General features: G+C 43.4%; 1 pseudogene; it reads left to right on the top strand.

The window, feature by feature from the left end:
• The first annotated feature begins 11,798 nt into the window (after positions 1-11,798).
• The window catches only part of LOC101028846 (nucleolar and spindle-associated protein 1-like), a 28,643-nt pseudogene continuing 16,411 nt past the window's right edge, over positions 11,799-24,030 (top strand).

The raw sequence follows: 24,030 nt of genomic DNA, 5'->3' as shown, positions 1-24,030 counted from the left end.
CCCTGGAGACAGCATACATCTCTTCTGCTGGCCTTGTGGTCAAGTCACTGGAGTGTTCAGACTCCTGCATACTTCAGTTGTTGGTCAGAAAACACCTAGTTTTCTCTGTGTGCGCAGCCAAGACAGCCCGAGGCCCATCCTTCAACGATAGGGCACTGGCTTTGAAGAGGGAAAGTGTCTTGGGAGCTAGTGGCTGTGAAAATGGCAAAGAACCCAATGGATGTAGACAGAACCCCGGGCATCTTCTGCACCCACAAAGAACAGGCCCCAGGGATAGGAGATACTTCAAAGATGCTAATTTCTGTTAAGAAAGCAGCCATCCCAGAGTTGAGTTTAACTCCCTGCACCGTCAGCCTTTTAAGCCATATAAGTTTTGCCATCTTGCATGCAGCTTTCATTGCACAGAGGATCATAGCCAGAGAACTATGTTCCAGTTGGAACAGAAAAACCAGGAATATTCTCACTGCACTGAGAATATCACACCTAATTTTTGATCTCTTGTTGACAAGGGGCTTTAATGTAGCAGTAAGGACAGGAGGTATAGAGTCGAGGACAGTCACAACAGCAGAACAGCAAAGAACTTAAGCAGGAAGAGGCCCCAGCAGGAATATCAATGATGGAAGTAACCGTCGTGAGATTGAATAGGACAACTATATCAGGCACAGTGTGGAGAGAATCTCCTGAAGAAGTCAGGCAGGAAGACCACAGTGGAAGTAGATTCTATGTGGGGTCCACCCTAGTGCAGGGGGTTCCAGTGGTAGGGAGGATCATATACATTTCTGATGCCATAAAGGGTCAATCTTCCTCCTTATAGTTGAACATAGGCCAAAATAGGCTTGCAGCAGGATCTGAGTGGGTGTGCCGATTATTTGGTTTGCCTCTAGAGATCGAGTCCATCATTCCTCACTCTGTCCTGTGCTCAGAGGGAATCACTTGTCTTCACCTGGAAGACAGGGCAAGAGTAGATTCAATGAGAGGCACCAGCAGGTGATAGAAAGTGGAGGAGGTTGGGTAGTCTGTCACCTTCTCCCCAGCCAGGGACCACTTCTTTTTGACTTCAGCTTCCATGATAACATCTCGGTCCAAGGAGCACTGGTTAATTCTCCCATCCTCTCAGCTCTGCGAGGGATGGGGTGGTCATGAAGCCCTGAAATAGCAGAGGGACAGGTCACCTTCTCTTGCTGTCCCTCGACTCTGCCCATGCCTATGGGTTATCAGGGATGGATTCCATCTCCAGTTAGGATCCTGATCATGGTATTTGTATGGGGGATTCCATGCAAGTGGTGTGTGGACAGGAGATGAGTTGACTATGAGAAGGTCAGCTCACAGGCCAGTAGACTTCCTGATGAAGGACAGAACAGCATCCATTGCATGAAGTAATTGGGACTCAAAGCTTCCTTCTTTCCACTCAACCAGGATATAAGCTTTGGTATGCAAGGACAGTGTTCAGGAATCAGATCCAAGGAGAGAGACAACTTCATGTATCAGACTGAAGTGAAGATGTCCTCATAACATTTTCAGAGGGTTGGCCCTTCCCTGAGAATTTCACCATGTCCTGTGCTCAGAAAGGATCACCTGCTTGGCTTCACCTGGAAGACAGGGCAAGAGTAATGCAGTCAGTGAGAGGCACCAGCAGGTGATGGAAATACAAGTGAAGGGAGGTTAGGCAGTCCATCTTCTACCCCCAGCTAGGGGCCACTTCCCTTTATGACCTCGGTTTCCATAACAGCTCATAGGTCCAGGAGTGCTGGTTACTTCCCCCATCCTCTCAGCTCTGGGAGGGGTGGGGTGGTCATGAAGTCCTGAGACAGCAGAGGGATGCACCAACTTCTCTTGGTTTCCTCAACCCTGCCCATGCCTGTGGGTAATCAGATGGATTCTATCTCCAGATAGGATCCTGATAGAGGTATTTGTATGGGGGATTCCAGACAGGTGGTGTGTAGACAGAAGATAGACATGAAGTGAGTTTACTATTATGAGAAGGTCAGCTCACAGGCCAGTAGACTTCCCAATGAAGAATAGAACATCACTGCTTGAAGTAAGTGGGACTCAAAGCTTCCTTCTGCCCACTCAACTAGGATATAAGAGCTTTGGTACAAGTATCAGATCAAACTGGAGATGTCCTTATAAGAAAGGACATTGATAGTAATTCAAGGAAGGGCTGACCCTCCAGTGAGGGTTCACATTCATGCCCCTTTGGGAAAACCAAGTTGACCACACTGATCCCAGTAATCCATCCTGGAAAGGCCCTTGGGCAGAACTAGAGCACTTTGCTTAGAATCTACTTTCAGACTCGCCGAGGGCCATTCCAGAGCCCCACTGGACAGGGATAGAAGACAGCCCAGGTTTCCATAGAGCGGGTGGAGCTAACTTCTCAGGTGAAAAAAATCCCACTACTAGGAACTTAGCTGTATAGTCTCAAGAGTATCTCAGGGCTCATTCCACTGCATTCACATAGGGATGACCAGAACTGGAAGTCCCTATGCCTCAGGTTTTTATTTCTGTTCCATCTATTAGGACACAGGAACCAAGAATTATTTAAGCAATGTCTAGCTCCCTATTTCCAGAGAATTGTATGACTCCCACAGAAACTTCTGTGATGGCAGAATTTTAAATGGTAACTATTTAACATTTATGGTCAACTAAACCCACTTTCATTAGCAAGAGCCAAGAAATTGCCATTGAATACAGTTTGATACTTATTACTAGAGAAAGAGGCTAGATAATGCCAAACCCTTATTGAACTGCAATCATAACTGGTTTGAATACAATGCTTCTCTTGTCATGATCACTTGCAAGAGCACACAAAGTCTCAAGCCACAAAATTGTGAACAGAAGATAACATACTCTACGATTCTTGTTCTATGGCTTCAGAAGGTAGACCACGTTCATGCACTTCAGGCTGCAGGACTACCATTCCTCAGTTTCAGAGGTGGTTGACTCTTGGCCAACTTTCTCATTTGTTCTCTAGTGAACTCTCATTCCCCTTCAACCTGAAGAGCAAAGTGACTAAACATTCCATCAATGAAGCCCAGAGTTTTACTTTGAAGTATGCTAGCATTTGCATTCACACCATCACTATTAGTATTTGTGATATAGAAGCAAGTCATAATTCATGCTGTACTATCTATAACACCATTGTGTACTGTACACAGATACCTCATTAGTTCATTAAATGTTATTTAGAAAAACAATGCTCATTTTGAGTTCTTTAGATTGTTATGGGTTTTAAGAGGGTCTTTGTACATGGGGAGGAATTGATTGGGGTTTTTAGGGTGGCTGAGATTGCAATTATTTTTCCCATCTAAAACTGGATAGCAGGAGTCTATATCCCACTTTCAGGGATAATTTAAAATCAGAAGAGATACATGTAAATTTAGACACATTTGACATTTGTAAAAGCCATGATGGAACACTTAACTCCCTCTTCATCTTCCCCTTAGGTGTGGTCAGAAGAGGGTTACTCCAGCCAAGAAACCTGTGGTCTGAGGGTATGCTCACAGGACTGGAGAGCTATGCTCTTCCTGGTGAGGGAAGACGTTTTGTTGGTTGCTCTTTAAGTGTTCAGTAACCAAAAGAACTCTTAGTTCTCTTGGCACCGGCTCTTTAGGATCCATGCTGCTGCCTGAGGGTGAGGGATATTACCAATTACTGTCAGCACTAGCTTCCCCACAAAAAGGATACCAAGCTGGTAAATGAAAGCTCGGTTCTCTTGGCATCTTTAGTCAAGTCTCTTCATAAGAACTTGGTGAAACGGTCCTCGACTGCAGTCCTGCACCTTGCTTTTTCTCTGGGGATTCAGTGGGCTTTATTGGCTGTTTCACGAATAAGATGGGTGAAGAGTCCAGGTCCACCCTGGAAATCTTAAGATGGATAGGCCCATATCAAGGGGACACAGGTAACAGCAAAGCTGGCAGATTGAGACATTGACAGAGCCAGGTTTAGAGAGCGTAAGTTTGTTCTTTGGGAGCTAGAACTTAGAACTGGCTTCAGTCCTGAACATGCCTAGAGGTACGAGTTCCTATGCGTGAGGGATAAGAAAGTGACAAGTATGGTAGCACATCTTTCCTTACAGGGATCCTCATAGCCAAGGATTCTGGATTTCAACAAGTCAGTCTCCAGCTATGTTTTAGATACTGAGGACTGTGCCTGTCATCCCTTAGAGCTGCTTTCTGGGCCACTGGCTCAAAGGGCACATCTCAAGGGAAAAAGGACAGTGATTCCCTTATTTTATTGTGGAAAGGCCTCAGTAGCCAAAGGTGTTTGCCCGAGTTATTGGTCTGAACGGTATCTTCTCTAGGACAGCTAGGTGCTTAGAACATTGAGTTATTCTCTATGCTTATAGTACCTGCTTATGAACAGAAACAGGCAATATTCATATAGAAGCTCAAACGTGGATCTCTCCTACCATAGTCATGTCTTCATAAGCCGATACGCCTCTCAATTCTCAGATTTGTTATTTAGGCTTTTCCCAATAGGATCCACACAGTACTTCTTGACCATGCATGGAACCACCATGTCAAATTCCTCGTAACTGATTCCAGCCTAGGATCCTGTTCATCGACTAAGCTCCAGCAATTCTTACAATTCATTTAGGCTCTGCTACAAGCATAGGGCTTTGCTAGAACTAGATTTCTGCTAGGAAATTTTATGCTACTGAGAGGTTGTGTGGCAGAGCCGTGTTGCCCATTCTTCTAGCATGACTTGATAGCTAAGTTGAACACTATCCCAAGGAGGTACCTCCTTGACAACTTACACTACAATGTGAAGTATTGAATCATAAGTCTGACCCTAGAGACTGCTAAAATGGGCTCCTGTGGGGATTTCTATTTGTAGAACCCTGAATTCACAAGGGGACAGCATCAACACATCCAAAAGACAGGTTTCAGTGAACAGATTCTCAGCAAAAGGACTCTAAGGATGCCGAGAAAGGGAAGTGGCCCAATCTGGGAAGGCAGGTGCATAGAAGAGTTACCATAGCAGAATGCTCGCTGGAACGTTTTTTTTTGCAAGTTCCCATCACTCCCTGGCGAGAATGATTCACTGTGCGTAAGTCACTCGTGCAACCAATGTGGCATATGATGAACACCTTTTCTTGGAGTTTGGGATTTGAATATGTACTAAAGCAGTGGACACCTATTGTGGCTGGACCTCAATTAAAACCTTAGCTGCTGAGTTTGACAGGCTTCCCTGGCAGAAGACACATCATGAGTTATACTCATAGCTGGAGGAGTTCAGCCCGTGCTGGGTGACCACACTGGAAGAGGGCACTCAAGCTTGTGTTTTCTTCCACAACTGGCTCCAGTGCCTTTTCTCTTAGCTTTGGATCTTTCATCGTGTAAACAATAGCCATGAGCACAGCCATGGCTGTACTGTGAGTCCTAATTGTCAATCATTGACACTGGGTATTGTTTGGAGATCCCAACACAGTGGGTACCTAATTTTGGCCTGGAAACAGCATAATCTCAATTCCTAAAAAGACTACATGAGTTTGGGTAAGTATATACCATGTGTAACCAGGAAGGACTAAAGACTCTGATATCTAAAGATTTGCTATCCCTGTTTAAGGAAAACATTTCTTCATATTCTTTTGTTTAAGATGCCTCTCCCCATTCTTGCCGACCTGGATTTTTTTTTAAGTCAGTCTAACAAATGTATCCAAGGTTTCATATGAGAGCATGCATTTCCTTGTATTTGCTGTCCATTTGTGTTGTCTCAGATTTTTCCTATTTGTACATCTATCTTTTTCCCTTAATGCCACAAATAAGCCAAATGTTCACTTTGGTCTTTTCTTCATGTTTAAAAGGCAAAGTGCTTAGCCAAAGACTAGCTTATTCTATTTAACATAGCATTTTTGTTAGATGAGCTAGTTCTGTTAGCTGCTCTAACCTCAGCTCTGACACATTGAAAAAAATTCAGCTATAGCTGGTTTGTAAGCAGTAATGAAAGAAAATTGAGTATATCAACTCCAAATTTGAGTGTTATATATCTAGTCTAATACTGTCGTCATAGAGTGGCTTCATGACTCCAGCTTTCTTCTGACTTCTGTTAGCATGGTTTATCTTCCCATCATTAACCATTTGTGTCTTTGGATAGAGACTCAACTATAGACTGCTTACAAGAAACATTTTAATGAACTTTGATAACCCATATACTTTAGTAGTGTTATTTGAGCCATATATTTATTTGGTGTTTGGATTTATGTCATTTTTTGAAATTTGTTTTCATTTTTCTGCCTGCTTTCATTATTCTATCTCCTTTGTCTACTTAAGCGTAACTTTCGGTTGCTCTAGGGATTACAGCATGCTTAAACTCCCAGTCTACATTTTATGCCATTTCACATACAAGCTGTATCTCTCTCTTCTCCCAGCCTTTGTGCTGGGAGTCATTTTACTTCTACATGTTATAAACCCTGTGATATTGATTTAAACTGAGTTATCTTTAAATTGATGAAGTATTGACTTACGCATTTACTATTTGATGATTTACTTGGCATTATTTTCCTCCTACCTGAATTTCTTTAGCATTTCTTATACCGTAATACAAGTCTGCTGATGATTAAAGACGGAAAAAACAGAAGCTGTAAGAATTGTTTGGTTTTTGCATAAAGATTCACGAGGAGTAAGGTTGCCTGATTTTCTCAATACCTTATGGTATACCTTAGTTAAGGAAATTTTTTTTTTTTTGAGACAGTTTCGCTTGTTACCCAGGCTGGAGTGCAATGGCGCGATCTCGGCTCACCACAACCTCCGCCTCCTGGGTTCAGGCAATTCCCCTGCCTCAGCCTCCTGAGTAGCTGGGATTATAGGCACGTACCACCATGCCCAGCTAATTTTTTGTATTTTTAGTAGAGGTGGGGTTTCACCACGTTGACCAGGATGGTCTCGATTTCTTGACTTCGTGATCCACCCGCCTCGGCCTCCCAAAGAGTTAAGGAAATTTTAAAGTATAACGTGAAGAATGAGAAACATTTTAGAAGCAATTCAAGCCAGAAGGCCGTGGGCATCATTTTAAATAAAACTGCTTAAGAACAAGCAATAATTTGTCATGTTTCTTGAAGTTCAGTGAGCTCCTGGGATCTGTGGGTTTATGGTTTTCATGAAGTTTGGAACATTGTGGCCATTTTTTGTCCCCCGCCTTTGGGGACTCCAGTTACTGTCATGTAGCACAGTGGTCCACACAGTGGACCATGTATACAATGATGTTCCCATAAGATTAGTGGAGCTGAATATTCCCGTTGCCTAATGATGTCACAGCTGTCATAACGTGGTACAATGCGTTACCGATGTTTGAAGCAATGCTGGTGTAAACAAACCTAACATACTGCCAGTCATATGAAAGTATAGCATACAGTTTTGTGCAATACATAACTGCTTATTGGTTTGTCTATTCTGAGTATTTCCTTCTACATATAAAGTTAACTGTAAAACAGCGATAGGCAGGTCCTTCGGGAGGCATTCCAGAAGGACGCCTGGCGATCATAGGAGATGACAGCCCCAACCATGTTATTGCCTCTGAAGATCTTCCAGCAGGACAGGGTATAGCAGTAGGCAACAGTGCTATTGGCGATTCTGATCCTGTGTAGGTCAAGGCTACTTTGTTAACTAAGACACAAGCACATAAAGGTTTAATAGAAACAAGCTTGTAGAATAAGGATAAAGACTTTCTTGTAATGTATGGACAGTGTTTTAAGCTAAGTATTGCCAAAATTTCAGTTACAGTTGAGTTTTAGTTACAGTAAGGTAACTTGCTACTAAAGTTTTATGGCATTAGTGTAGCTTAAGTGTATGATGTTATGATGTCTAGAGTAGTGTACAGTATCATCCTAGGTCTTTACATTCACTCACTCACAGCAGCTTCTAGTCCTGCAGGCACCATTCATGGTAAATGCCCTATGCAGGTATACTTTCCTTTCCACCCTGTTTTTACCATGCTTTAAGATGCAAATACTGTAGTGTTATAGTTGCCTATGGTGTTCAGTAATATGCCACACAGGTTTGTAGCCTAGGAGCAGTAGACCTTACCATTTAGCCTAGGTATGAGTAAGTTATACCATGTACCTTCTCAAGTCGCTAGTCTTGTCTTTCAAATCTTTCACACCTCCATTTAACATGTTCGGTCTTCTACTTTCTTGAACATATGGGATGTAGGTATCCGTTTTAGTGTTTCTGTTCTAGTTATGATTTCTAGATCTGTTTATTGATATTAGGAGTTGTACTTTTGTAATTTAGAAGTGGGGTCTCAGGCTGTCACCCAGGCTGGAGTGTACAATCCATAGCTTGCTGTATTCTCTCAATTCTTGGGCTCAAGAAATCCTCCTGCCTCAGACTGAGTAGCTGGGCTATAAGCACACACCACCAAGCCCAGCTAAGTTGTAAAGATGTGGAGAGATGAGGTCTCTATGTTGGCTCAGGCTTGTCTCAAAATCTCAGCCTCAAGCAATCCACTTTCTTCAGCCTCCAAAATGTTGGGATTATAGGCATGAGCCAACACATCCAGTTATGAGTTATGTGTTCTCTGTATGCCTGGACATTTGATTGGATGCCCGACATTGTGACTTTGGATATTTTTCTATTTCTAGAATTATTCTTGTGCCTTATTCTAGGATAGTTACTTGATTAGCTAGATCCTCTTAAGCCTTGCTTTTGGGCTTTGTCATGATTAAGATAGCTCTAGTCCAGGACCTATTCCATTACTGAGACAACATCTTTGAGTACTTTGGCCTATGTCCCATGACTTAGGTTTCTATTCTGGCTGCTAAGAATAGAATTATTCCAAGTGCTATGTGAGTTCCAAGGACCATTTATTTTAAGTCCCTTTGGGTGGTTCTTTCCCGGTGTCTGGTAGTTACATGCATTTGGAGCTCAGCATTCACCTGAAGATTCAGTGGGGACCCTCTGTGGGTCTCTGGGGTGTTCTATGTGTGACCATCCCCTCCAGCATTCTGCCCTGCTAATTGTAGCCACCTGGGTTGGGCAGAATTCAACTTCGGGAGATTGCAAGGCTGTGTTGCCTCTGCCTGGACTGCATTCTGGATATTCTCCAGCCAATAAGCTGGGCAAGCTACAGGGTCACCTTGTTTATTTCCCCTCTTAGGCATTAGTCTTGTGTTCTTGATAGGGAACAGTTTTCAGACTCGATATGTTGTATCTGTTTTTAGTTGTTTCAGGCAGGAAGTCTAGTCCTGTAATTCTATCTTGGCCAGGAGAAGCCTGCGCTTGTCCCAAATATTTTGAAAAATCCTTCACGGGGATAGCTGTTGGTCATTAAGACTTTCTAGTCTGACCAGTGGTCACTATCACTGCAGTTATGTACTTGCTTCAAGAATGGTGGTATGAAGATGGGCAGGTTTTTGGTAGGTATTTATCAGGTAGCTCTTAGACTCAGGTGTGAAGGATAAACTTAGGAACACCTTGATTAGATCTCAGCTGTTGGATACATTTCCGGTATAGGTGCATCGTCTTTGGATCAATCTGATGGTCCTTGGTCTTTTAGTGCAAGCAGCAGGCTGCCAGGCAGTGACAGGCCCACAAATCTGAGACCTGTGCAATCCAGCAGACTCTCGTTACCAGCGTTCCTGCAAATTGTTATCAAATACCTGTCTCTCCAGGTTCTTAGAGAATGAACCCAGACCTATAAGGTCCTAGTGATGCCCAGCTCAAAACCCTAGACTCCCAAATCCCCTGACTTAGAAGGGTTTACTGCCTGAGAAATTCTTATCTGACTCAGAACTCCATCTGAAAGTGAAACCATGTGATTTAAAAGCAGAGTGGTTAGCAAAAGGACAGTTGTCATTTTCTCCTTAAATTATGAAGTGTTTCTCTTTTACGCTTTAATTCTGAAATAACGTCAATGGCATAGAATATTCAAACAGGGTCTAAAAATTACATTTAGTAACTTTAACATTGTCCAGGGTGAAGTTCCTGGTTACAAGAGGTTAATTTGATATTTAGAGACAATGCCTAAAGCCATTTCAATAGAAGAAAGCATCTAAAGTTTTCTGGCTGATCATAATCTCTGATAAAAAGCAATACCTTTCCTTCAAGGAAAACAGCCATTACTTCCAGGGAAGCTGCTATGTGTCAATAGTATCATACCAGAGACTGAAAGATGCAATCTCACCAGCAACAGCCATGGAAATTTCTGCTTTCAGGATACTTTAGATCAATTTAGCATTTCAGAAACTAACAGAAGCCATGGAAAGGAGGGGAATGAAAACAAATGGTGAACTGGAGGCTAGAGAGCACCACTACAATCAGTCTCGGTCTGGGGAAGGCTCTGAAGTCACCTGAGGAAACAGGGATCTGAATCCAAGGTAAGAATCCTAGTGGTTCACCTGCAGATAAGAAAAACCACTCTCTATCTGGGCTTGCCACTAAAACTGCTGTCATTTAACTCATTCAACAAAAGTCTTATTGGTGACAGTGCCAAAAAATGACAATCTGAATTTCTAACAGAGAGTGGACACTCCCCGTGAGATTCAGGCAGTTCTACTGGGGTGGTCTACCCCAAAGCAAGCCCAAGAGCTTATCTCAAAAGCATCTGTAGCTACATTGGGCACTAAGAAGTGACAAGGCCAGCTTCATATGGCCATTTTCTAAAATTGTTAAAGCAAAGAATTCTTGGGAAAAGGCCATTCTGTGCAAAAGTAGAGTTGGAGTCCCACCATCTGTAGGCTGGTCCTGTTCACACAAATGCCCTGTCTCAGGATCCCATACACTTAGTGCTCGGAAGTCAAAGGCATCTTCAATACCAGTGGTGGGCTACAGAAACTGGAAGCACAAGATTTTCCAATCCCAGCTAAGCCACAAGAACCACATCATTATGAATTGTACTTGTCACAAGCATGTAAGGCTATAGATGAAGCCAATCCTTTTAGTCAACATTGAACTTGGGGCTGAATGCTAACATGCTTACGTGACTAGCAGAGCTTTGAAAAGTCTCCAGGCTGCTCACAAAGGCCACCATATCAACTCACATGGTGGTCTAATCGATTCAGAATGAGCTGGAGACATTCATAAGGTAACGTGACTTCCATCACTTTGAATATTTAAAACTTTTTTTTTTTTTAGTTTTTGTTTGTTTTTTTAATTTGGGGTGAGGGAGGAGAAAGGAAGGAAATATTGGGTAAGAGAAAAGGGCTGGAGAACAGGTGACCTTTTTGTTTTTATTTTTTCTCAAACAGCAATTACTGTGGGTCTGATGCCAGGTTCACCTAAACAATACATCTTGAATTTTTAACAGCATCCAGGAGGCTTTTTTTTAAATTGCATTTTAGGTTTTGGGGTACATGTGAAGAACATGCAAGATTGTTGCATAGGTACACACATGGCAGTGTGGTTTGCTGCCTTCCATCCCCTCACCTGTATCTGTCATTTCTCCCCATGCTATCTCTTCCCACCTCCCCACCCCCCGTCCCTCCCCCATTTCCCCCCAACGGACCCCAGTGTGTAGTGCTCCCCTCCCTGTGTCCATGTGTTCTCATTGTTCAACACCCGCCTATGAGTGAGAATATACGGTGTTTGATTTTCTGCTCTTGTGTCAGTTTGCTGAGAATGATGGTTTCCAGGTTCATCGGCTTTTTCTTTTGACAGATCACATGCACCACCACGTCAGGTGGAAGGGGTCTGGCCATGTGGCTCAAGTGTCCAGGTGGAGATGTGTGGCTCCTGCAGGCCTGGGCTCACCCAGGAACGGCTTGGCAAGGGGGATGCGTGGGGACAGAGGGCTCACCCCAGGCCCACAAGTAGCCACTTGCAGCAGGAGAAGGAAAAGCAGACAAGCAGCTCAGGTAGGAAATGTTCAAACTGCCAGGTGGGCCACCCCTCGGGAAGGGACTCCAGAATCATGAAAAGCAGAAAAGCCAGGATTTCAGAGCTACTGAAAAAGTTTATTCTCCAGATGAGCACCAAGGAGCTGAGAATGCTGTTTCCTCAGGAAAACGTGGACTAAATGGTAACAAAGATTCAAAGATACCTTCAGAAAGATAAACTTCTCTACACAGATGAGTTATCTAAACCTGGAAAAAAAAAGAACTGCAATGACTACTCCAAACTTTAAGAAGCTTCGTGAAGCTCGTTTTAAGGAAATGGAGTCCATTGAACAATGTATTAAGAGGAAAAAGAAACATTTTGAAGAATACAATTCCATCAGTGGACAGAAGCAGCAGCCCATCAATAAGGGAGGAGTCATGACTCCAGTACCTCCAAAAGGAAGACTCTGTGGCTTCCACTCCCATCAGCCAACGACGCTCTTAAGGCCAGTCCTACCGCCCTGCATGTCAGAGTACCTTGGGTCTGAAGGGGTCACTCAAGCGCTCTGCTATCCCTGCAGCTAAAACAGGTGTCAGGTTTTCAGCTGCTACTAAAGATAATGAGCATAAGCGTTCACTGACGAAGACTCCAGCCAGAAGGTCTGCACACATGACCATGTCTGGGAATACCCCAAAAGTTATTACTCCATTCAAGCTGACAACTGAGGCAATGCAGACTCCAGTCTCGAATAGGAAACCAGTGTTTGATCTTAAAGCATTTGTCTCGTCCCCTCAACTACAAACCATACGAAGAAAAGCTAAAACCACGGGGGCACTCTAAATAATTATCTCAATTTCCACAAGAAAACTTGCAAACAACCCTGTCTCCAAACAAGGAAGAGCAACGGAAGAAACATGAGCAGGAACGAAAGGACAAGAAAGCAAAGCTTTTGGGAGGGCGAAGGGGCCGCATTTTGGCTGAAGGTTAGTATTTTTTAAAAATCTTGTAAATATTCCTGTATTCAACTATTTTTCTTTTTGTAAATTTTTTTTGCTTTCTTCCCCACTTTAGTCATGAAATCTTTTTCTGCTAGCTGTTCATATTCTATGTTGTGTCCATGGGTTCTTCATGTGATACAATCTCTGAAAAGACATTCTCACATTAAAGCTCAAATTCTTTGTGAGGGGGGAGCATACAGACTCGTTTTGGTAAGGTTAGCATGAGATGTTCCTTGTCAGAAGATGGCGTCAGTATTGCAAAGACAGTGTTATAGCACATGACAATATCCTTTTCATAGGAACTCAGACAATACCTATAGCTTCCTAGTTGCTGAAATAACTAGGAAGCTTGTTTCTGCCCCTTTGCCATACCGCTTCTCCACCTTAAGTAGGGTGATTGGTAAGCCAAAGGCTACTGGAAAGCCACAATTTAAGCAGTTAAAGGTTAAAGCTCTGTGGTAACTCGAAGTCTCAGACCTGTGTTAGGATAAATCCCAGTGGCTACAGACAGCATTTATTGTGAGCCAACATTACCTTCATCAACAGAAATTCAAAGGAAGGTCTAAGTTTCTGTGACGTCATCTTTAATCCCAAAATTATCTTTCTAGACCTGAGGCTAACAAGACCGCGTTTGGCCGAGTCCATACATATATTGGTTAAATATGCATCTGAAAAATTGAGCCTGAACAAGTCGAAGGACACGTAGCTGCATTTGAAAGCAAACCCCATGAAGATTATCTCGTTGGATGCCAGCTACAAGGTGTTTGTGGGGGAAATTAAACCCTTTCTCAGGGGAATTGAGTCCACAAAGACACCACGGAGAAGTTTAGCATGTTAAGATTGGAGCTTGGGTTTAAGGTATATATCTGTCTCATGGGATTGAGTTGACTGACCCATGCACAGGCCAGAGACTGGGGCAGGCGGCATCCATGCTGGTGTAAGCACCACGCGAGACTAGCATAGGTCCCTCAGACTGCACAGTACTTAGGTGAACACACTTCAGGAGTCACAGGGCTGCTGGAGACTAGAAGCACAGGCACGTCCTCATGGCTGTATATCACAGGTGTGGGTAGGCACACCAAGATAGCATCTCACCCAGCATGGGGGCTTTTCTGCTCACCTAGGTAGCCAATGTGTCCCACAGCTCTGAAGGTTGCAGAGCACTGGGTGGCCTCTTGGCTAATATGGCCACCAAGGCACGGTTAGCTACAGATTCTTTGATGCATGTTTGCCAACCTGTGGGGCAGTTTGGGGTGCAGTAGGCTATAGGGGCGCAGCTCTCATCTCCAGTTCTGGGCATACCATTTAGTGCGAATGCCTTTCAGAGGATCATACACCAAGGGAAAAACTTGGCCCCCTTCTTGCAGCTGGTGAAAGTAAGGCCCTGCTAATGAAGCCCTGCTTCAGAATCTATTTTTTCCATAAGAATGAGCCCAGCTGGGCCTTCAAGTATGAGAATAGCTGCTGCCTTGGAGTGAAAAAGCAGAAACAAAATGTTTAAACTATTCTCTTCGAGTCATTCTAACTTTAGAAAGTTAGAAGACAAGCTGTGCGCTTGGTCATTCTGAGCTCAGAGGGTTTTTTGCAGATGGTCATAGTACTTCTGGATGTATTCATTTGAATATATAAAGATGGTTCCAGTTTTAAACAGACAAGTTTTGCTTCTCAGTGGTCATGTTCAGTTCAGTATGTTACAGCTTGGCCTTCAGAGATACCAGCACCTTAACAAGGGACTGAGAAGCTAACAGTCTTACTGTAAAAACTGATCATTTTTGTATCTACCAATTGAATTGAGAAAATTCTAGAGGCCATGGACGCAAATACAGGTTGTTGGGCAAGCTAGCCAATATAGCCAGACCAGGGTTAAAGTTCTGGAGCTCTATATCCAACTAAATAGCAGGCTCAGACACATCGAGAACAGATGCCCAAAGCCCCCATAATAAAGACTTAACCAACACGAAGTTTGAGTGTACAGGAATTTGACCCTAGGTCCCATCCATTGAGCTCATCCCTAACACCTATCCCAGAGTAACTAGATTTGACACCACTTGGCTCCTCATGAAGAGTCGTAACATTTTTGGAGGTATGCCACTTTGACCAAATTGGGAAATCAAGTAGAGGTTATTTGAAGGTGTTTCTAACCCACGTTCAGTCCTAGGGTCATCCTATATACTCGAGTAGCCCAGGTTTTTGTGTCATCACAGATAAACATCTCAGGACAGACCAGGACCATCAGATGGTCACCTCCCCCTGCCTTCACCCCTTTTAAGTTTGTCACAGTTCTTTGATTAGGTGAGGCAGGAGGCCAGGTCGTTGCCAAATACTTCTTGAAGCTGGAAAAGACAAAAACCAGATGCAGACTTCTCATGAGGCTGGCCCTCAATGTCAGAAAATCAGGCTGGTCACATCACGGGCTCTCAGTATTTAGAGACTTAAGCCCTAATAACTAGAAAATATGATTCAAGGAAGCAGTCACTTTTCCTGCAGTAGTACATTACACTCTTCTCAGCAGGTTGCTGTTTAATATAAAGCCATGTTTCTATTGTACCAAGTTTCCAACTAGAGTCTACAGCTCTATTCCTCCTATTCCTATGTGATGTTATCTAGGGGTCTAGGAACCATGGGTGTGAGTTGGGCTGGCTTATTACATTCTCTTCCAGGAAACTACTAGCAGAACTGGTGCTTCTCATCCCTGCATGCTTAGGTTAAGTAAAAGATCCTAGTTCTAGAACAAGGTAGGAGAGATTTCCAATACACACTAAGGGCATTTGAGATCAGATTCAAAGTGACCAAGCACATACAGGCTGGACAACCTGAAAAGCTGCATAATCTACAACTGAGTGCTGACATGATACAAGTTGAAAATTTTACATTTGATCCCATGTGTCAGGTCGAAATACAGGCACGTCATTTGTGTTCCAAGGGGGAAAAAGGCCCTCCCAGCCTCTTTAGCTGTGATACGTCTTGTCTGCACATGAAGATTGCCGCATACAAGCATGCCACAAAGCATGTTAAGATGGCACGTGTGCAGGCTGGGTGTACCAATGGCAGGTTTCTCATGATGCCCTATGCTATATATGTTAGATTATTCTAAGCTCTGGTATAGAGATACTGTTGGAAGAGTCAAGTCCTATAGACAGCCTTGTGGATAACAGTGATAACAAGGTTTTTTGTTTAGCTGTAGCACAGAAAGTCAAGCTGTTGGAAAACCTGAACAGCAGAGTGGGAAGCATCTTACAAAAGAATATGATATTGACCACCATATGGAATGATCACCATGTGACCTGAAGAAAAAAAAAAGCTAATGAAGTTCATGCTGAAAGTAGTGAATAGTAGAAAAACATTAAAGCTGTAAGTGAAGGTAATTGTGGTCAAGAGTAGATTGTCAGCATGGCAGTGAACACGTTACTCAATGCTGTGCTAATTATCAGAGATCACAAAGCCCCAGAGTGGGCTGGGATTGAAAATTAGGAAACTGAATATTCAACAGGCTGGGAACAGAAGTTTTTTTTGATACAATAAATGTTCAAAAGTTTTTCATATTAGAAATTTGTATGAATAATCAGTATTCCTCAAATTCTCTAGAACCAAATCATGAGTTACAGGTTGGATAGATACAGGGATAGAGGGGGCTTGGGGAGGGATAGCATTAGGAGAAATACCTAACAGATGAAGGGGTGACGGATGTAGCAAACCACCATGGCACATGTATAACTATAAAACAAACCAGCACGTTCTGAAGTTTTAAAGACATGGCAGTCAGTTTTCAAAAATGTGTGGCAGTAAAGACATCTGATCACAAAGCAGTCAAATTCATTAGTCATTCTGCCAAAGTCAGTTCTTGTGAAAGTCTGATGCCAGGACAGCTCAATGATGCTGACAAAATACTGTTAGCATTATTGCCACTGAAAGACTGACTACAGCTGATGGGAAAACCTACAGAAATTGAGGATGCCAAGAACAGTAACTATGCTGGGATGTGCTAATGAAAACAGTGTAAACTTGTCATGATAGGCAAAAGCTTGTGTCCTCACTGTTTAAGACAAGTCCAATTATTGTGCTAACAAAAGGACATAATTTAGGGATATCTTCCCCAGTTTATTATTTTGTACTAGTAACTCATACTCACTACAGGGAAGCTAGACTGGATAACAGCCAGATTGTTATTCCTTGATACCTGTTCTGTTAATTTTCCACCTGAAGTTGTTAAAATAGTGTTTATGCCATGCACTTTCACAATGCAATTGCATTAATTCAGCCACATGACTAGGATAGCCTTAGACCAAGAGTAAAACATTTTGAACAGCATGCTAACAGCTGTTCACAAAGGCAGGGTGTAGGTTTTCAAAAGGAACCCAGCACAGATGCTCACATGCTGTTGATGCTTGGAACAGTGATTAATATGTGCCTGAACATACAACTTTGGACTGCAATTATATTAAGTGATAAACAAGGTAATAACTTTGAAGGGTTTTCATGAGAAAAGTGACCTTTATGTATGAAATATGTAACTTCAGAGTCCGTTAGTAAGCTGGAAGAGAGATTTTTTTTAAAGAATAGTGAGGCTCCAGATTGCCGGGGAAATAGCTGAAATGGTTCTGAATCAAGGCGATTGTGGTAACAGCAGTAATAGTACCTACAGATGACAGAGTATAAGTGTGCAATGAACTTACAGACTAGAACAGAGTTTTCTTTAATTGTACTTTAGGTTCTGGGATACATGTGCAGATCATGCAGGATTGTTGCATAGGTATACACATGGCAATGTGGTTTGCTACCTCCATCCCCCATCACTTACATCTGGCATTTCTCCCCATGTTAACCCTCCCCGACCTCCCCACACCTACTCTGATGTCCCTCCCTCAGCCCCCACCCAAAAGATCCCGGTGTGTGTGATACTCTTCCTATGTTCCTGTGTTCTCATTGTTCAACACGTGCCTATGAGAACATGGGGTTTTATTTTCTGTTCTCGTGTCAGTTTGCTGAGAATGGTGGTTTCCAGATTCATTCATGTCCCTACAAAGGACACAAACTCTTTATGGCTGCATAGTATTCTGTGGTGTATATGTGCCCCATTTTCCTTGTCCTGTCTATTGTCAATGGGCATTTGGGTTGGTTTAAGGTCTTTGCTATTGTAAACAGTGCCACTATGAACATACATGTGCACGTGTCTTTATAATAGAAGGATTTATAATCCTTTGGGTATATACCCAGTAATGGGATTGTGGGGCCAAATGGAATTTCTATTTCTAGGTCCTTGAGGAATCACCACACTGTCTTCCACAATGGTTGAACTAGTTTACACTCCCACAGTGTAAGTGTTCGTATTTCTCCAGATCCTTTCCAGAATCTGTTGTCTCCAGGTTTAATGATCGCCATTCTAACTGGTGTGAGATGACATCCTAATGAGGTTTTGATTTGCATTTCTCTAATCAGTGATGATCACTTTTTCATGTTCGTTGGCCTCATATGTCTTTTTGAAAAGTGTCTGTTCATATCCTTTGCCCACTTTTGGATGGGTTTTCTTGTAAATGTTTTAGTTCTTCGTAGATTCTGGATATTAGCCCTTTCTCAGATGGGCAGATTGCAAAAATTTTTTCCCCATTATGTTGGTTGCCTGTTCACTCCAATTATTGTTTCTTTTGCTGTACAGAAGATCTAGGGTTTAATCAGGTCCCATTTGTCTATTTTGGCTTTTGTTGCCAATACTTTTGGTGTTTTAGTCATGAAATACTTGCCTATGCGCCTGTGTCCTGAATGATTTTGCCTAGGTTTTCTTCTAGGGTTTTTATGGTGTTAGGTCTTATGCTTAAGTCTTTAATCCATCTGGAATTAATTTTTGCATAAGGTGTAAGAAAGGGGTCCAGTTTCAGTTTTCTGCACATGGCTAGCCATTTTTCCTGACACCATTTATTAAACAGGGGATCCTTTCCCTATTGCTTTTGTCATGTTTGTCAAAGATCAGATGGTTGTAGATGTGTGGCGTTGCCTTCAAGGTCTCTGTTGTGTTCATTGGTCTGTTTTGGTACCATGCTGTTTTGATTACTGTAGCCTTGTAGTATAGTTTGAAATCAGGTAGCGTGATGCCTCCGGCTTTCTTTTTGCTTGGGATTGCCTTGGCTATGCGGGCTCTTTTGGTTCCATATTAAGTTTAAGGCTTTTTCTTCCAGTTCTGTGAAGGCCATTGGTAGCTTGATGAGGATAGCATTGAATCTATATGTTACTTTGGGTAGTACGGCCATTTTCACTCTATCATTTCTTCCTAACCATGAGCATGGGATGTTTCTCCATTTGTTTGCTTCCTCTTATTTCCTTGAGCAGTGGTTTGTAGTTCTCCTTGAAGAGGTCCTTTACATCCTTAGTTGTAAGTCCTAGGTATTTTATTCTTTGTAGCAGTTGTGAATGGGAGTTTGCTCATGACTTGGCTCTGTTAGTCTGTTATTGGTGTATAGAAATGCTTACAGTTTCTGCACATTGATTTTGTATCCTGAGACTTTGCTGAAGTTGCTTATCAGTTTAAGGAGATTTTGGGCTGAGATGAGAGGGTCTTCTAAATATCCAGTCATGTCTGCAAATAGAGACAATTTGACTTCCTCTTTTCCTAATTGAATACACTTTTTTGCCTAATTGCTCTAGCTAGAACTTCCAATACTATTTTGAATAGGACTGGTGACAGAGGACATCCTTGTCTAGTAACGGATTTCAAAGGGAATACTTCGTTTTTGCCCATTTGTGGCTATAGATACACTTCAGATAAACCATATCACTGGGTTAATACTGCATATAAAGATATTTAAGCTTTTTTGCCACTGATCCAGTTTCCTTTCAAGACAATGCTGCCTCCCAAGGACAAAATGATCTAAAGGCATATAGAGATAACCCAAGAAAAAGTCCTTTCTGAAAGCAGAACTGTTTCTTAATTGCATCACTTCTATATGGACCTGGGAAGCACACCTTCACCTGTCTTCTCTTCTGGGCTCCTGTGAAGGCGGGGATTATTCTGCATATAGGGACTCCACAGGGTAACAAATTCCAGCCAGGATTCTGCTCCTTCAAAGCCTCTCATTCTAGGAAAGGGAAACGTGGGCCCCCTTCCTGCTAGCTGGTGAGGCCTAGACATTGCCCCCAGTCCTGCTCACTTGCCTGCTCTGGGAAAGGCTCAGCTGGGCCTTGGGTTTTAATGAGGGGTACTTTGCCACAAGAATATACTATTACCTTTTAGTGTCTACACTTTTTTTAAAGTTTCCCTCTGTTGCCCAGGCTGTAATGCAATGGCACAATCTCAGAGCACTGGAAATTTGCCTCCTGGGTTCAAGTGATTCTCCTGCCTCAGCCTCATGAGCAGCTAAGATCACAGACATGTGCCACCAAGCCCAGCTAATTTTTGTATTTTTAGTAGAGATGGGTATTGCCATGTTGGCCAGGCTGGTCTCGAACTCCTGATCCCAAAGTGACCCATCTGGCTTGGCCTCCCAAAGTGGTGGGATTATGGGCATGAGCCACTGTGCCTGGCCTATCCTGATATTTTTGAACGTGTGTTTGTGTTTTAGAGAGATGGGGTCTCACTACACTGCCCAGGCTTGTCTCAAATTCCTTGTCTTGAGTGATCCTCTCACCTCAACCTCTTAAAGCACTGATCATAGGCATGAGCCACCATATCCAGCCTATTTGTTTCTAAGAAACGCTAAGGCATACCTTGGGCAATTTCAAGGTATGTTTTTTAGGTGGGGGAAGTCATTTTAATGTTTTCTTGACCACAGTAGTCTCATTACTTTGGTGCTCATGAAGGCATTAGAGTGTCCATCCAAATCTATTTTAGGCAACCAGAGCATATCATGCCACATGGCTCCAACCTAAGTCCAAGAGACATTGACCACTCCTGAGATTCTGTAGGATAGCACAGAAAACAAACCTCTATTTGAGGACTCAACTGTTGAGATTTCCTATTCATGGTCGAAAAGGTTACAGCATCGAATTCTGAGTTCTTTATGAAAGCTCATTACCGCCCTTCCTTGAATGCTGCTGATAAAGTCCAGGTGCACAAGAACAGTTAGGTCTTGTCTATGTCTTCTACATGGACACTCAGAAGGACCCTTTCAGGAAGGGCTGGTGTCATCTTAGGTCAAAACATTCTTTCCAAGCCTCTCATCTACAGGCCAACTCTGATTCATGCTCAACTAAGAACTTCTCTAGAACAAGAATTCACTCACCAAGACTGATGTCTCTGAAACTCAAAACGGATGAGCTGAATGAAGTTCTGCACTGCATTCTCTGTAAGACACCTTAGGGTGGGGAGATGCACCCATTTAGCCCACGGCTGTTCCTCCTGCAGCTCTACAACATGGCCCAACCCATAAGTGAGGGGTCAGGTCCAGCCTTGGAGTGGCAGGAAGGAAATTGCATTTCTCAGGGAACTGGTAAAAAGCCTTCTACAGCTTGTCCCAATGATCCTAGTGGTACCAAAGTGAAAGTGAGAAGATTACAAAGTTGAAGAGTAGTTGAGTCTAGATACTCGCAGCATAAGAATGAAAAAGGCTCCTGCACCTGAGGTTAAAGACCATCTGAAGTTAGCCAGGCATAGATGTGTGCGCACCCGCAGTCTCAGCTACTCAAGAGACTGAGGTGAAAATGAGTTGAGCCTGGGAGGTTGAGGCTGCAGTAAATATACCACTGTATTCCAGCCTGGGCAACAGAGACCCTGCCTAAAAAGAAACACAGCACACTAAAGTACCACGGAATGGGAAGGTATCTGAAGGTGAGAGGAAATCCAACCTGCTCCAGGAAAGCAGAGCAGATGGCAGTGGGTTCAGAAAGGATGACCTGCAGCCTAGGATACAACCCGGCCCCACTCCACCGACCTGGCTCTGCCTTTCATGGCAAATGTGGTAAGGCTCCAGTTAGAAAAGAATGTCAAAACCAAGTCCACGTCATTGTTGCCTCTCAGAGCCTGAGTTTTTCCAAAGTAATAGAAGTAGAGTCCCAAATGTTACTTTCGACTCTGCTAACCGTAAAGATGGAGAACAGTCTTGCTTAGTTCAAAGGCAGAGCAGCAGAAGCTACAGGAGAAAAAAGAAAAAAGAAAAAAAGCTGAAGCACAGGCTTCAGCCAGAGGTAGTGGGAGCTGGCAGACATCCTCAGCCACCAAGTTGAGATGCTCAGCCCCCTTGAGGCAGTAACTGAACCCTTTAAGGATCAATACAAGATGTTCACCATGGCCCTGGGCACCAAGCATCAACTGCCTGGGACATTAAGGCACCTGGAGGAAGACGGGCAGTTCTTAGGTATCTTCCCAAAGCAGGTTCAGCTGCCCTCGAGTTTGTTTCTAAGAGTTCTCACAGGTCATCTAAGTTTTGCTCAAGACTATTCCACTAGATCATCACTCCCCAAAATCCGTAGGTAAGACACCCCCACTGCAGAGCTCGCCACTGGATTCGTCTGAAGCAGAATGCAACACACTCCTCCCAGATCCCAGAGGGTGTTGCTGGATTGACAGCTTAAGTGACTTTTGAAATTTTCCAATAAAGATTTTATATATAGTCATCAAAAAGAAGTGACTACACATTCGCAGTAGGCAAGGTCAGGATGTTTGTGAGATGACGACTTGGACAAGGTTAGATGGATCTAAGAACGATACCAAGAACTGCGGGCTTATGGAGACACAGGAACTTTAAGCAGTTTGGTTGCCAAAATACAGCCAGTTCCAGCTGTTGTGATAGCTTTTGGTTTTGTCAGTTGTATACTTCTGTCGTTTGTGTTGAAATGACTATTAAAACTAAAGGTTTAATCCCATTTGACCCAGCAATCCCATTACTGGGTATATATCCAAAGGATTATAAATCATTCTACGACAAGGACACGTGCACACGAATGTTCATTGCAGCACTGTTTACAATAGCAAAGACCTGGAACCAACCCAAATGCCCAACGATGATAGACTGGATAGGGAAAATGTGGTACATATACACCATGGAATATTATGCAGCCATCAAAAACGATGAGTTCACGTCCTTTATAGGGACATGGATGAACCTGGAAACCATCATTCTCAGCAAACTGACACAAGAGCAGAAAATCAAACACCGTATATTCTCGCTCATAGGCGGGTGTTGAACAATGAGAACACATGGACACAGGGAGGGGAGCACTACACACTGGGGTCTGTTGGGGGGAAATGGGGGAGGGGCGGGGGGTGGGGAGGTGGGAAGAGATAGCATGGGGAGAAATGACAGATACAGGTGAGGGGACGGAAGGCAGCAAAGCACACTGCCATGTGTGTACCTATGCAACAATCTTGCATGTTCATCACAGGTACCCCAAAACCTAAAATGCAATAAAAAAAAAAACAAAAACAAAAACAAAAAAAACTAAAGGTCGAAAGTAAGCGATCATGGAAAGCTTTGAATGAGACCGTTTTTGACTCAATCACCAATTTCTGTTCAACCCCCAACACAAAGGCTCCATCTTGCAGAGTCACTAAGATTCTCACCCATTGGGTCTTGCCCATCAAACTGTGCTCCCCGAGTGTTAAAGTTCTCAGCAGTAGTTTGAATTCAAGGCTGGGTCTACCATTGCTTAGAGTGACCATGAGGACATTCCTCCCTAGATCAGTTAATGAACCAGGGTATTTCCCTGACCTGTTTGTGGGACTCAGGGCAGGGGTGTGCCTTATTGACTCAGCCTGCTCCTCTCAAGTCCTCGATGGAGGGAGCACACAAGTGAACAAGGTGGGAATTGGAGTGCAGGAGCACTGGAATTGATTGGCCACTTTGGTGCTAGCAGGATCAAGCTCCGCTTACTCAGACCCACTGCAATCCACCCCCCATGGGAGGGAGAGTGCAGGTGAGTGGGTGCAAGAGCCAGAGCAAGCACTTTTGAGTACTGGCAGGAGCTAACTTCGTGCAGGCTCCACGGCAGCATCCAGGTAGGCTTCCTGTGACTTCTAAAGCCCCGGGGGCTTGTTACAGTGCTCTTAGCTCTGCCATCTGTGGACAGTCTTAACAGCTCAGTGGGCCCTCCACTCTTTCACATGAGGCAGCTGCCCTCTGCCAGAGAAGGCAAAGGGATGACAGCTTTTGTATCCACACTCATGGCTCCTGAGCTCATCTGACATCCAGGAAAAATGAGGTTGCATGAAGGAAGGATGGTAGATGCAGGGGATTTTTATTGCCAGTGAAAGTGGCTCTCAGGCAAAAGGGGAGCTGAAAAAGGGATGGGGCGGTTTGGAAATCTTCCCCCGGAGTCTGGCTGTCTCTGGCTGGATTCTTCTCTGAAGCTATGCC

The sequence above is a fragment of the Saimiri boliviensis genome, chromosome 7 (genome assembly GCF_048565385.1).
Source record: "Saimiri boliviensis isolate mSaiBol1 chromosome 7, mSaiBol1.pri, whole genome shotgun sequence".
Taxonomy (NCBI): Eukaryota; Metazoa; Chordata; class Mammalia; order Primates; family Cebidae; genus Saimiri; species Saimiri boliviensis.
This window is presented reverse-complemented; position numbering and strand designations above follow the sequence as displayed.